At 37.7% G+C, this 15783-nt stretch overlaps 1 protein-coding gene and 1 long non-coding RNA gene across 5 annotated transcripts in view; one reads left to right on the forward strand and one right to left on the reverse strand.

Moving 5' to 3' along the window:
- Window positions 1–15783, reverse strand: part of Tpk1 (thiamine pyrophosphokinase) — a 328217-nt gene that overhangs the window by 113396 nt on the left and 199038 nt on the right. The gene's annotated exons all lie outside the window — the stretch shown is intronic.
- Window positions 1–15783, forward strand: part of 9430018G01Rik (RIKEN cDNA 9430018G01 gene) — a 31890-nt gene that overhangs the window by 10543 nt on the left and 5564 nt on the right. Inside the window, exon 2 of the long non-coding RNA NR_045988.1 lies at window positions 15010–15194. This is a non-coding gene — a long non-coding RNA (RIKEN cDNA 9430018G01 gene). The remainder of the gene's footprint in view (window positions 1–15009; window positions 15195–15783) is intronic.

Consider the following 15783-nt stretch of genomic DNA (forward strand, 5'->3'; position numbering starts at 1 on the left):
ATAAGGGGTTTTAGAAATGAAGCTCCCATGTAGCCTGCTTGATGACATGAGACCCTGTGCTACTCTCAATGTCCTGTGGCCATACTTTACAACACTCCAAATATCCTAGAAGTGAGGCCGCTGAGCGCTGGAGCTTCTCAGGGCAGAAGTATTTATATCTGAGCTGTTAGTTCAATGAACTGACAAGGACCTTCACATTGACTTCTGTGGATGTTCAATCCCTCTGGGCTTCTCTCATGTAAAGCAGATTTCAGGGGGATTGTTTTCTCAGAGCAGGGTAGTGAAGTAGCTACGATGATAGGATCCATGAGCAGCAATGTCTAGTATATCTCATATCTGTACATTAGTAGCTATATATATAAGTTCTTGTGCTTCAGTTTTTCTCCAGTGAAACTGGGATACTCATCTCTATATCATGAGTTTGTAGAGACTTACTGTAAGTGATAATAATGATAATAAGGATGATGATGATAGTAATAGTAAAAGAAACCATTTGAGGTAATTAATATAAGCACTCAACATGTTTGGCACATGTAGAATCTCAGTCAGCATGAGCCATGTCATCATTTTTCTCTTTATTGAACCTCACTGATCTTCTGTGATCACCAATCTGATCATCAATGATTACTTAAAAACCACACTTTTAAGTATCTATGAATACAATGAGCTTTTGAAATCAGACCCCATTCTAGGCCAGGATCCCTCTTCATAGAGTAAAATGCCTAAGATATTAAAATAGCTCATTGGTGATTATTGTTTGCTGTATTATACTACATATGTTACATACATATAGGTGACTGTATGTCATACTTCTTTGTTGACAATTCTATATGCAGTACATACTTAAAAGTATCTACTTTGTTTTAGCTATTTAATTAAGTATTGAGTATTAGAGCAAAGGCAGAACATCTGGTGAACTTCCAGAGTTCCCATGGTTTTTTCTGTGTAGAGCTCTCATGCAAGAAAGAGCGCAAGGTACTGTATGCTTGCTTAAAGTGGGCCTCCTAGGACAATCAATGAGACACTGATGAAGCAACTTTATAAATTGAAAGTATTGTACAATTCTGAAAATACTGTTATTTACTTTCCAACGTTTTGGATCGTTAGGCTACTTTATAAATTGTGAGTGTCAAGTGCTTTCAGTAGTTTGCTATAGTAAATTCATTCCATCTTCAACCTTCAGACTATCCTGAAGACTGAGCATTAGATAAGGGTATTTACAATCTTCTTCAGGAGACCAGCTAGAATTGGGACACTGAAATTATTTTATAGCAGCCAGTTTTTCTTCCATACTTTCTATTCCTGAATGAATGTGGTGCTCCTGTACAACTGTTTGCTGTCTTTGGATTATTTTATAAAAGATCATTTATGCAAGATGCCTCTGCAGTTAAAAGCCTTACTGAACAAGCCTGACAGTCTCGAGTTCGACCCCTGGGAACCAAGGAGTACAGAGCAAACTGACTCCCGTTATTGTCCTCTAACCTTCCCATGGTGCAGGGGCTCCATGCATCAGCACTGACCTTCCCATGTACACTATGGGATCCATGCACTAGCACTGACCTTCTATGTGCAACATGGAATCCATGCACCAGCACTGACCTCATGTGTAACACGGGATCTACACACCTGCACTGACCTTCACCTGTGCACTAGGGGATCCACACACCAGCACTGATTTTCCCATTTGCCCCAGGGGATCTATGCACCAGCACTGATTTTCCTATGTGCACTATAGAATGCACACACCAGCACTGACCTTCATATGTGCACCATGGGTTCCATGCAATTACAACGATTTACTTGCCACACATACAATAATAATATATTAAATTATAAAAAATTAACCTATTCTCTATATACTTGCACCAAGTACTGTAAATGCAACTATTTTCCTCTTTTTAACCAGTGACCTTGTCTTTTCCCGTTTGATCTAAAATTGATTTTTCTCACATAATATATCTTGATCAATGTTTCCTTTCCTCTTGCTCCTTCCATTCCCTCTCCATCTCCCCTCCCATCTGAATCTCCTCCCTTTTGGTCTCTCATTAGATAGCACATAGGCTTCTAGGGATGAGAATAAAGGAAAAAAGATAATAAAATAAGACAAGAACACACCAAAATCAGACAAAACAAACAAACAGAAGAAAAAGAGCCCAAGAAAAGGCACAAGAAACAAAGACCCACTCATTTGCACACTCAGAAGTCCCATAAAAACATTAAACTGGAAGCCATTATATACATATACATATACATATACATACATACATATGTATATATATGTATGCATATATATATATGTATGATATATATATATATGTATGCATATATATATGCAAAGAACCTGTAGAAAAAAAGAAGAAAAATATAAATAAAATGAATTTAAAAATAAGATAAAATTAAAATTAAAGGGGTGGGTAGGGGTAGGCTTTGATATGATGTTATGAGGCAAGAAACTTTCAAAGAAGCCATTGAATTAATTTTCTGTTGGCCATCAATTGCTGGGCTCGTGGCCTACCCTGAAGACTAGCTTGTTTACTCAATGAGACTCACTTGAAAGAAACTAAATTTTCATTTGCAAGGTTATCAGTTGGTGATAGCTTCTGGGTTAGGGATAGAGGAGTACGTTCACTTCTCTGAGCTCTAGTACCCCATCAGGTACAGACCTGTGAAGGCCCTGTGCATGCTGCCTTATTTCTGAGTTAATATGTGCTTCCATCCTGTTGATTTGAAAGACTTTGTTTCCTTGGTGTCCTTTATCCTGTCTGGCTTTTAAATTCTTTTTACCCCCTCCCAAATATATTTATTTTAAATCACTTTATACCCTGATTGCAGCCTCCCTTCCTCTTCTCTCCATTACACTCTCCCCTTCCCTTTAGGGAGGGTGAAGTCCTCTCTGAGTACCACCTCACCCTGAGACACCCAGCTCCAGCAGAACTAGGCATATCCTCTGTTGCTGATACCTAAGCAGGCAGTCCAGGTACGGATATGGGATCTGCTTACTCTGCAGCGGGGAACAGAGTCACAGACAGCCCCTGCTCCAATTGTTAGGGGACCCATTTGAAGACCAAGCTGCATATCTGCTAAAAACAGGTGTGTGTGTGGGGGGTCTAGGTCCAGCCCTTTCATGGTTTTGGTTGGTGGTTTAGTCTCTATGAGACCCCATGGGCTTAGGTTAATTGACTCTGGCTCTTAAATTCTTTGTGCTTCCTCTTTTATAGGGTTCCCTGAACCCTGAAGAGAGGGTTTTGATGGAGACAACTCACTGTGGGCTGAGTGTTCTAAAGTCTCTTACCCTCTGCATAATGTCTGGTTGTGAGTCTCTGGATTTGTTCCCATCTGCTGCAGGAGGAAGCTTCTCTGTTATTAGTTAAGGAAGGCATTATTCTCTAAGTATAATAGATTGCCATCAAGAGTCATTTTATTGTTATAGTTTTTGGTTTTTTGTTTTGTTTTTTAGAACAGTAGTGTTTGATTTTGCGATCATCGTGGAGTTCTTTTATAGTTGAGAATTGTTTTGTCTATCCTGAAGGTTTTGTTTTTTATATGAAGTTGAGAATTGTTCTTTCCATGTCTGTGAATAATTGAGTAGGAATTTTGATGTAGATTGCATTGAATCTGTAGACTGCTTTTGGTAAGATGGCCATTTTCACTATGTTAATCTTACCAATTTATGAGTCATGGGCGATCTTTCCATCTTCTGAGGTCTTCTATTTCCTTTTTCAGGCATTTGAAATTCTTGTACAGATGTTCTACTTGCTTGGTAAGAGTTACCCCAAGATATTTTATATTATTTGTGGCTATTGTGAATGGGGTTGTTTCCCTAATGTCTTTCTCAGATTGTTTATCATTTGTGTTTAGGAAGGCTACTGATTTGAGTAGACTCACTTTGCTAAAGTTGTTTAACAGCTCTAGGAGTTCTCTGGTGGAATATTGGGGGTCACTTATGTATACTCTCATAACATCTGCAAACAGTGATATATTAACTACCTCCAGTAGTTCTTTTAATATTCAGCATTGTTTGAGCTATCCTGTTTATGTTGTTTGTTTGTTATATGCATGTTTCCATAGCAAGCTGAAAATTGTCCTTTTAAGACATGTGTTGAACTGTTTTGGAATTTTGATGGGTTGCATTGAGTTTGTAGATTGCTTTTTGGAAGATGGCTATTTTTACTATATCAATCCTATCATAAGAGATCTTTCCATCTTCTGATAAGGTATTCAGTTTCTTTCTTCAATATCTTCAAGGTTTTATAAGTGTTTCACTTGCTTGGTTAGAGTTAGCCCAAAGAAGTTGATATTATTTGAAGCTATTGTTAAAGGTGTTGTTTCCCTGATTTCTTTTTCAGTTCGTTTGTTATTGTATATAAGAGGGCTACTGATTTTTGTGAGTTAATTTTGTATTCTGTTACTTTGCTGAAAGTGTTTATCAGCTGTATGAAAAAAAAAAACTATAAAGGATTAAACACTACTTCTGAAAGGCATGTAAAATATAGGTTTTCAAAAGACACAATAAACTCTTCAAGAAACCTGAGGTATGAAATATTTGCCTTTTCTTCCATTAAGACAGCAATAGAAGAACCGAGCTTATTGAGGGAGTGGATATGTACTTGCATGTTACATGTGTCATGCATGTATGTAGGTGGGTGGGGAGTCACTTTCTTCCAGAATGAATGCTGAATTTGAATGTGTGTCTTCCTCTCTTCTACATACCAGGTAATTTGTTTAACCCCCTCCCATATTCTTTACTTTGTGTTTTAGTCATTTTTGGAGTAAATGAAACCAAAGTGCTTTGAAACTCAAAGGTGCAAACACTTAATTGGCTGAGAAGTAGAACAGCCCAGCTGGAGCTTCAGGGGAGCTTTTTATATAGAAAATCTCACTCTGCCAATCTTCCTTCCAGAGGCTCATTTCATTCTCCTGCTGGTAATACTTAAATCCCTTCACAGTTCATTGATACTGGTTTGGCAACCTTTTGTTTTCAATCAAAGAAAGATGCTGAAGCAATGTTCAACTGAGCTATGTATACATGACACAGTGCGCTATGTCTTTGCTGCCAAGGACGATGGCTCTGTGTGTGTGTGTTTGTGTGTGTGTGTGTTTGTATGTGGAGATGACATCTCAGTCAATATCCCCATACTTTACCCAGAATTGGATTATGATAAATTATGATGACAGCACTCAAACATATGCTGATGCCACTGCTTCTGCTGTTTCACCAGTACACAGCCCCTCATGGGTTTCATCAAGTATCCAATACTGATTCTCTGTCACTCATGGTTGAAAATTGGATATTCAACAATATTCAAATGAGTATTTATACAGTTTCCATGGAGATAGAATTTTATATTTCCTCACTGAGGAATTGCTGTAAGGTTTTGATGATGGGTGTCTTTCTATAAACCTTTTTAGTAAAAGACTTCTTTAAGGTCAAAGAACTTTTAATGGTGTAGGTAAGTGGCAGGAACCAGTAGCATGTTCCATTCTTTGCCCCCAGGACACTGAATACTCACACTGCTTTAAAGCCTCCCATTGGTACCACCATTACCCACAAGTAACACACTGCAGCCATGATCTTTCAACAAATTAGGAAGATAGAAGGCAAATGGAAAACTAGCTGAATTAAGTGAAGTCTGACTCCCAACCTGAGGGCTCATGCTACCTGCTTATGAGTCAATAACCAACACCATGACTAATGGGCACAATCCATTTAAGATTACCTAAATCTTTCCTTTCTTTGTATTCTGTCAATATCAGGTAAGGCAATTCTGATAACTGTTATTTCAGCTTTGATAGAAATGGAGGTAATTATATGTTTTTAAGGAAGTGGACATTAAAAGCATTTATCAGAATATTTTTCTTTTGTAGTTAGATTATTGGAAACCTAGAAGAGTAAAAACCTTAAAAGTGCTATGTCTAAGTACTTTCCTTTGTTAAAAATTGTGTATTGTTGTGGACTGGAAAGATGGCTCAGTGGTTAAGAGCACTGGCTGCTCTTCCAGAGGTCCTGAGTTTAATTCCCAGCAACAACATGGTGGCTCACAACCATATGTAATGGAATCCAATGCCCTCTTATGGTGTGTCTGAAGACAAATACAGTGTACTCATATACATAAAATAAATATATAGTTAAAAGAAATTGTGTATTGTAATCCAGTCCCTGACATGACACCATCAGATCACGAGGGCTCTTCCCTGGTGGATGAGGATATAAACAGGCTCTAAGAGCCCAGATATCCCTTCTAGTATGTGGACATGATGAAAACAAAAAGAAATCCATGAAATTAAATTTGCCAACACCCTGATGTTCAGCTGTCGAGCCCCAACAGCTGTAAGAAATAAGATTCTGTTATTTAAAAGCCAACCACTTTATGGTATTGTCACAGAGCCAGAGTGGATTATGATACAAAATTATAAAACTAATCCAGATGAAGGAGACCTAGTAGGGTTTGTTTGCAAGCACAGTCTGTAAGTTTCAAATTTTCAGCAGAGCTTAAAAAGAGTGATATTCAGAAAGATTTTTTTTTCCCTAAGGAAAGTCTAATTTCACACAAACAGAGAAAAGATTAGCAACAGCCATTTTGAAGGATAATCAATGGAACACTTTTCTCCAGAGTTGAAAAGGACATTAGAAGATCTGATTCTGAGCCCAAGGATGGGCAGGGAACACATGCAGAGGGAAGGAAGCCACATGGAATCTGTGGAGCTGGTAAAAAGCAGCATAAAAGAAATCTATGTTACTCTACCTCCGATTCACACCCAAGCTCAGTAGTCCAGTTCCTAATCACATTGTGACTCAAAATCTGTGGTACTTCTCTGGCAAAGTACTCTGTAGGTCCATCTGTCTGCCCTTGCTCATTTTACTCTCTGTGTGGAATAGTTCTCTTACAAGGCTTCAGGTACTATGTGTATAATCCATACACAAGCACCACTCACACTTGCACAGGCATCTCCCTTATGGACTAGCTCCAGCCTAGATCAGACACCCTTCTACTTTGCTTGGTTCCAGAAATACTTCAGTGTCTTGACACACTAGAATCAATTGGCCAGTTTCCCATTTGATGGAAAGTCTCTATCCCAAAGGGCAAACTCAGTCACCAGGTCTGTAGCCTAGGCATCAATAATACTGACTCTTCAGTGTCTCTTCAACAACTTTCCTGCGCATGTCCCAAACAAACACTGCTATATTGTGTTCATGTTCATGCTTACTTCTGAAAATTAATTATCATTCCTTTCTGGGATTTCTAGTGGTTCCAAACTATTAAAATTTATTATCAAATGTCATTTTTTGATAAAATTTGATAAAATGACCACTGCCGGACATTGGCCTACAACACAAACAGCACCTGGCTGTTCCTGCCCTTACATCCAGCTGTAGCACCTAGTGTGCTGCCTTATGTTCCCCAAAGTACCACATTAAATATCTATTCATTCCATTTTATAATTTTCTATTATGTTGAAGTTCAGATATCATTTCATCTGGGAGACTATCCGTGAATCACTATCAACTCCATGTTCAATCTGGGTTAGATATTTTCTCTCAGCTATCCTTAATTTGCTTGGTGCTTGGTCACACTGTTTCAGAATTTCAGTATGTATCTCCCTGCTCCTTCCACTCTGATGGTGTTGGTACCATCTCTGCTTTCTGTACTCAGTACTGAATGGAGTACTATGACATAACGGGCATTTATAAGAATGTTGTTGGTGCTTTATTCTAAAAATCGACAAAGCAAAACATACAAAATAAACACTGGATATGTGGTATTATTTCTTATTAAGAAAATTAGTTTAATAAAGCATAAATAAAACCATAGAGAGAAATTTACTCTATTAACTTAAAGAAGACACTGAAATATCTAGAGAAATAAGGATTCTATAGCTCTGAGATGTGATTGCCCCATTTCACATTAAAATATAAGGATTTCAAATAACACTTCAAATCTGGCATACAAAATAGTAGGTTAGGCTATTGTATTAATGTTTAAACAAACATCTTAGTGAAGAAAAGGGACCTAAGAGGACAGAGGAAGGAGGACAAGAAAAGAAATGAATTCTGAAATTTTTTCTGGAAAGCCCAGGGATGATTTACAGAGGTAAACAATCTGGTATCTTCACACGTTCCATTGGGGAAGTTGCTGCATTGGTACAGAGGAGCAAAGGATCCAAAGCAAAGACATGAGTAAAAGGTAAGGGCAATGATTAGGGCATGCACTGAGGGTAAAGCTGCCCTGAGAATAAAGATATGAGCAGATGTAGTAAAGGGTAGACTTGGACATCAGTCATTTCCTTCTGGAGGAGAAAGGAAGGCTGGGAAAGATCAATGATTTTGGCTATCTGTAGATATAAAGGGATTTAGAGCCCATTTACAGTCATTTTCAGAGAGATATTACATGTGCTGATTAGTTGTCAATCTGACACAAGGTATAGGTACTCATTTGGGAAGAGGGAACCTCAATAGAGAAAATGCCACTACCACCAGATTGGCATTTTGCAATCCTGTAGAACATTTTTTTAATTAGTGATTGAAGTAGGATGGCCCATTCCATTATGAATGGTGCCTCCCATGGGCTTGTGGTCCGAGGTTGTCTAACATGGTAGGCTGAGAAGGCATGAAGAACAAGGAAGGAATACTTCTCCATGGAATCTACCTGACTTACCCGATAATGGGCTACAAACCATAACACAAAATAAACCCTTCCTCCCAAGTTGCTTTTGGTCATGGTGTTTTATCACAACAATAGAAATCCTAACTAAGATGCTGCATTTCAGCACCAATTTAAATTTTTATTTAAAAATATTACTTTAACTGTACAAATTTATAAGGAATAAAGTGATAATTTATAATTTTTTATGTGTTCAGTGCAATGGAAAATCAATGATGGCAGCTAACAATTCCTACTTCTCGGAAAATTTTTAGAAGTATTTGATTAACATTAAAGAATCACCATACTTATGAAGTACACTGTGATATCTCAATGCATGTGTAAAATGTGTGCTTATCAAACATGGGTAATCAACATTTCCACCTCTTCCTCGTGACCTTTTGTTTGGAACCTCCAAACTCCTTTTTCCTAGTTACTCACAAAATAAATGGGCTATTATGAAACTGTAGTTACACTGTTCCGCAGAACACACAATTTATCACTTCTATTTATGGTTAAGTTCCTGCTATGTAACTTCCCAGCATCTTTGATACCCATAACCTAACCTCTAGCAATCACTATTACACACTCCAATCAACACTTTTTAATATCCTCATAAGATGAATCATGTGGGGTTTGTTTTTCAGTATCTGTTCTTTCACTCAGAATACCATGCTTCAGATCCATGTCTTTTGCTGCACTTGATAAGATCCTAATGCTTTGCTGGGCAAATATTAGTCACATAGATGACATTTCCTGTATTTGGTATTTAGCATTCTGTGAGTACACTACATTTCTGCAATTAAATGGATTACTACATATGTTGAAATTTCACTATTGCATAATTTATGCTAGAATCTAACAGACAAGGCAAAACTCAACAACATTATAAGCAAAGAAAAAAAGTGATCTTCCAAAAACAGGAATTAAAGTTGGGTGATAAATAATACGGTTTTTCAGAACTGTCTAGAATCGAAAGTTCCCAGTACCCCACTGTAAATCTTGCTGAGATTTGCTTCTTTGATGTTATCAAAGATGAGACTGTGCTGTGGATATGTGTATGTGGGCACACAGACATGGGCCCTCAGTTGGCATCAGAAACTGTCATGCATGCCAAATTTACCTCATGAATATTCATCTTCTTTTGATCAGACTATTAACATCTTTTTATCATATTCATTACCAGCATTGCAAATGTACATTGCACAAAATGTCAGGACTTTATACAGTAACTAATTAATCTAGTGAGAGGGAAAATGAGAGAAAAAAAAAACAAAGAGCAATAAAACAGAACTAAGATCATGAGGAAGGCATATTTACAACATGTTTAGAAGTTTGCTTGGCTGAGATATGAACTGGCAGAAGTCAACACTGTAATATGATTCCGTATCAGATATGGGAAGCCTAAAGAGGAATCACTGGACAGAGATTGGATAATGTAAAAGACACACCTATTAACTCCTGGACATCTCATTTCCAGGCCATAAATCTTATTAACTTGTATTACAAACTGTCCTCAAACTTGGAGATAAAGGATAATTTATGCTTCATGTACAGAGCTAATGTTTCTATCCCACTGGGAAGCACAGGACCAGAAAATGAGACAGTTTGAATGGGCAACCTGGAATCATCCTGTCCACATGTGTTATATGGTAAGAAAGGTTATGTGTTGACAGCAGGATTTCAGCCCAGCATGGGTGTCAATCACTGGGGACTTAGATCTAAAATACCTATAGTCTCTTGCAAAAACGTTCCTGATCGTACAGCCTCAGCAGATTTAACTAAAAAATATTTTTTTGAGGCAAAAGAGAGAATTTGTTTTTCAGGGAAGAATAATTATGCATTTTTAATTTTCCTTCTTCAAGTGATAGTTCAAACACATCCATCAAAGCAAATGCTACTTTGGGGTTTCCATTCACTAAGAGATTTGACCTACACTAACTGAAACGTGCTAACATGCAAAATACAGTGGTGCATGCTGGGAACAGAGCTTCATTCATATGCGCTGGGACCTATGTTATTGAACCTTTATTTTAAAATCCTGCTTATGATGAACAAAGACACAGAAAGGAGATGAGAAAGGGGCTGTGAACTGAAATACACTAAACAATGCTAAAGAGCCCCTCACACAGCTCAGCCTTAAATGGCTAAAATAACCTTGCTCAATCAATCACAGATGATCACGTAGTTAGATAAGCTAGTTACATGAAAATCTCATGTGCATACTATCTGAAAGAAAGAGAGACCACCACAGAACCTATGATTGCTTGATACAGAAGTTTTTTAAAAAGATCAAAGTAAGTACACATTTTAGTCCCAATGCTTAAAAGGGTCCTTGACCAATTAACATTTACATAGCAAACACACCAAATGTGTTTGTTATAAATGACATTTTTAAAACACTGAACAACTCCCAAAAGATAGTTTTATTCTTTTTTGATAGCTATGTCAGACAACTACAATTGTAAAAGAATGTTAAGAATACATCTGTTCCCAAACTTAGCACTCAGAATAGTTAACATTTCGGTTAATTTTAAGTAGTTTTTAATATAAAAGTATTTCAATAGGAATATCATTGGATCTGTTTGTATGATAGAGATTATTACTGTACTTAGATTTCATTGTTTAGAAAAATCCAGAAAGTAATCTTTCTTAATTTGGAATTAGAGTAACAAGGAAAGATTCAGCCTTAAACTGTACTCCATATTAATGTACAGCTGTAAATCAGTGGTAGTATGCTTGTCTCACATGTATAGGGTCCTGGAGTAGATCCCGAGTAGTGACCAGAACATAGTGTGCCTAATAGTTATATTATTTGAAATCAATGTTGTAAGTAAAACTATCAATATCACATAGGACTTTATATGTACATATAAAATATACATATGTATGCATGTTATGCATATGAATAAATATTTGAATGTACACACACATTCAGCAACTGGCCATTCAGTTAGACATTGCTTATGGATAATTACCTGCCTATGGGCTATGACTTGTTTTAAGAGCTTGTCATTTCTTTCTTAGTCCATTAATTCCATAAGAGAGGATGTACTGCTGTGGAAAAAGTGTTGAGTCAGAAGCCTTACAGTATAACTATATTATCTGCCTTGCTTTTTTTTTTTTTTTTTAACAGTACTGCTCTGAAGGTTAAATGAGAGATTCCATATTAAAGCATCAAAATCACCATCCTACCTGGGGTTAACTATTAATACTGATTTCAACATCTTAAGTCATTCTCCATGTGATGCCACAGCACAGCAGTTTTGCTTTCTTGAATCTAAATCTACAATATTTGAAAATGTCCTCAACAAAAATTTATAATGTTTTTTTACATTAAAATCATGATTATAATTAATAGTAACAATGAACAGTATCCTGTGGGACATCTCTTCTGTATATTTCTCTCAAATATGAATATTAGCTAGTGTATGCTCATACAATAACGTACATATTGCATACATTATCTTATAAACATGAAGAAAACAAAAGGCCAAACAGTTCAGCTTCAGGCATTCCCTTTTGAGGTTGAATAAACCTACATTTTCATTTATTTATTTCTGAGTAATATTCCTAAGAATTACTTCTGAGAAATAGTTTTGGAATACATTGTATTAAGTTCATTTAGATTACTCACATCTCATACACACATAAACAAAACGGCTGAAGCACTTAAAGGTCATAGAGAACATTCACAGCTTAAAGCCCCAAACCCTCCTTCTGCATTTTACATTTCCGTCGCTAAAATAGCTTTGCCATTCTTTTACTAAACATGTAAAAAATCAGGGGACAAGGGCTAGACACTAAGAAAAATCTCCCTAGAATGCAGCGGTAAACACCACAGTCCTCATGCTCTGGTGGAACACAGAGGCAGGCCTTGACCCTCTGCAAAGGGTCACTGGGTGTGAATCAATGTGAACCAATGTGAACATGTGGACCTGCTGCATGTAATAGTTATGCCTTGAGCATAGGGAATATTCTAATAATTTTAAGGCTGTAAACCCAGAATTACTGCAGAGAAAAAAATACAGGGCATTGTGGATGGGGATGTGGGTAATCACAGTAACACAGTGTATCTAGCATGTTTAGAGAACCTAGAATTCTGCTTTAATAAGTACAAGGTGACACACTGTGCTATGTTCTCACTAACCATGTGGGACCGGATCCCTGAACATTCTAAGAACTGTACTTCCGGCAGTTCTACTGAGGCAGAGCTCTGTGCTTACACGGTGCCTTCTCTTCTTGGGCCCAAGCTCCTGATCACTGGCTAACTGCATTCTTGCTTAAGGTGGTCATTAAAGAGGGAGAATTTCTCTGGCATAGTCACCACACCCCACCATATGCTTTAGCTGTCTACAAGGTAAGATAGAAAAACCTATCCAACTATACGAAACTCTCCCTTAATAAGGAAACATTGAGTTCCATTAGAGTGTGTTGGAATTGAGGCTAATTATTACTGATGACTTTACAGAGAGTAGTTCACTGACAGAACCTGACAGAAAATACTAAAGATACTAAGAAAAATCTAAAAGATTTCTCTAAAATGCTTCATATCCGCTTAAAAATAACAGTACTTTGAGATAAAATAACAAGTTTCCATTTAAAAGGCTAAACCTAAGTTTCATCTTGACAGCAGTTCCTAAATCAGTGCACCTCACTGATGTCTTGGGGCCGCCATATAAAACGGATGCCCTACACATCAGGATGAATATAAACACTCTCATTGGATGCTGAGAAATGACTCAACTACAACTTGCCATAACAAACCTGAGAAGAGGGACACTTGTTAGCACATCATTTGACATCAAAGGTCCCAGAGGTATTACAATCATGAGTCACACTAGTGGATGCTGCAGAAGAGTCTCAGACAAAATGTCCTGTGTTGTGAGTGGTCCTATGAACGGGATAGGTGTCCACTCAGGATGATGATGAAAGCATTGGACTTTCTCCTTGGGGCTTGCTTTTAACCAATGCCTCTGACAATTACCTTCGGGGGAGATTTCAGAGATGTAAAATTCACAGCTTCAAAGTACACAACACAGAGGAAATTGAAGTTACAAAATATAAAAGTCAACTACTATGACATATAAGAATTATTCCAGTGTGAATATAGGGCAAGCATATGAGAAAGTGCGGTCACGGGGGAATGAGAGTCTCAGTGGAGAGGTTGAGTAGCCAGATGCTGCTGATGCAGAGAATGAGGAGAAGTGAGAGTAGGCAGAGGGCATCTGGATGAAGTCTAAAGAGACCAAGACATAAACATTATGAAAGAGAATATTAGCAATACATATAACACGATCCGCGAATCTTAATGCACCCAGTTGGAGTGGCAGAGGAGGAAAGAAAAGAATGGAGCAATACATGAAAATACAATGGGTGAGAGTCTTTAGGAACTCTTGGTAGACATCAGTGTGGTGATGAGGAGATTCCCAAACTGCTTGCTTCAGAAAGCCCTGAACCTACCAATTACAGTGAAGATGCAGGGCATAAAATGAAAAAAAAAAATTAAGAAGCACTCTTCTGACATTTTTTTCCAGGTAACATTCCAATAACATTTCATAATATACCCTAAACCTGGTTCTTTACTTATAGCTCCTACCAACAATGGCTTTCACATCATCTGTCCGAGGAAACCTTGACTCACTCCTGAAGAGTGTGGAAAGGTAAGCTCAGTAAAATGCCCACAGAAGACAGCATTTTCTCTCATTTGGACTGCTTTATTGCTAGAAAAAAAAACTTTTTATGTGTAGTAATTCTAAGTAATTGCTGAACTGAGTGAATGTAAGGTTGAATGGATAAGGTGAGTTTTTCTGAATATTTTCCTTATTCCATGTTGCCCAAATTATTTATTTTCTCAACATATTTATGTACTAAACTTTAATCATTGCATTATTTCTATATCCTGGACCTTAAATGTTCCCTACTGGCATGTGAAAAAGCTTGGTGCCCAGCATGGCACTTTTGAGATTCAGTAGGAATGTGGAGGTGAAGTCTAGTGGGCTATGGAAGAGGAATCTGGTAGGAGGCCTTCATATCATTGAGGGTATGACCTGGAAGGCAACAGTACCCACAGGAACATGCACCCTTATTTCCTCTCTTGTATCCCAGACAGAAAAAAAGTGGTTTTTATACCATCACATTTTTGTTGCAATGTCCTCTGAATATACAAATCAACACGGTCACTGGGTCTTGGGCTAAAACTACTAAGGCTATGAGCGTCAGCAACCCTTTTCTTCAGCAGGTGATGATCTCAGGTGTTGATTACAAGTGCTGATAATTGCCTACTGCAAGAATGGTTATGTTTATAACTCGCTTCTTCACATGACCTGGGGGCAATGATCAAACGTAACGACTTGTCTTAATCCTCAAGGTCCTGCACTGCAGCTGAAAGGCACCAAGAGCTGCAAGTCTTATGCCCAAGAGGACAGCAAGGAATCGGAAACCTGAGTTCTGCTTTTCTCACGTGAATCTGCAGGAAACAACCAAGCTGGGCAACAAAACAAGTCAGAAACCAAAACCTGGCCAAGCAACCAAAGCAGAGCATGATGAACAAAGGTGAGTGAATATACAGGAGACCCGCTGTCTTAGCCAAACAACAATTCTCAGTGCTGGCACACTGCAGGCAGCACGTAACAGATGAGGCAGACACAAAATAACAAATACCCAAACACAGTGAGAGGTAAAATGGAATGGTCCCCTATCCTTGAAAACGCTCAAGGAGAATAATGTGACGTGCAGATTTTCATTCATCCTTACAAAATTTGGTTCTAGAGTAAGAATTTTATTTTGTGCATTACACTGGCAGAAGAATTCGTGATGCTTACCATTGAAGAGGAGTGACATCATTTTTTAGAGAATTACTTGAGGGAGCAAAATTAATAAGCAGGCAACTTATGAATAGTAAAAGCTAAAGATTTCCTTTTAAGTGCTAAGAAAATCAAACCCAGTTTCCAATCATAATGACAGCACTCCAAATCCATGAGGATCCCATCTGAAATGCTTGCTAAGCTGTGCTTCCCTGGTGAGGCTTTTCTTGAGTGTCATTCACACTCAGCCACTCAAAATGCAGAAGTGCTAAATTTAATTCTTAGGCAATTCAATTAAAAGTTACAAGATTTTCTTTCTTTTCTGAGAAAAATAAAAT

Source organism: Mus musculus, chromosome 6, assembly GCF_000001635.26.
Source record: "Mus musculus strain C57BL/6J chromosome 6, GRCm38.p6 C57BL/6J".
Classification (NCBI taxonomy): Eukaryota; Metazoa; Chordata; class Mammalia; order Rodentia; family Muridae; genus Mus; species Mus musculus.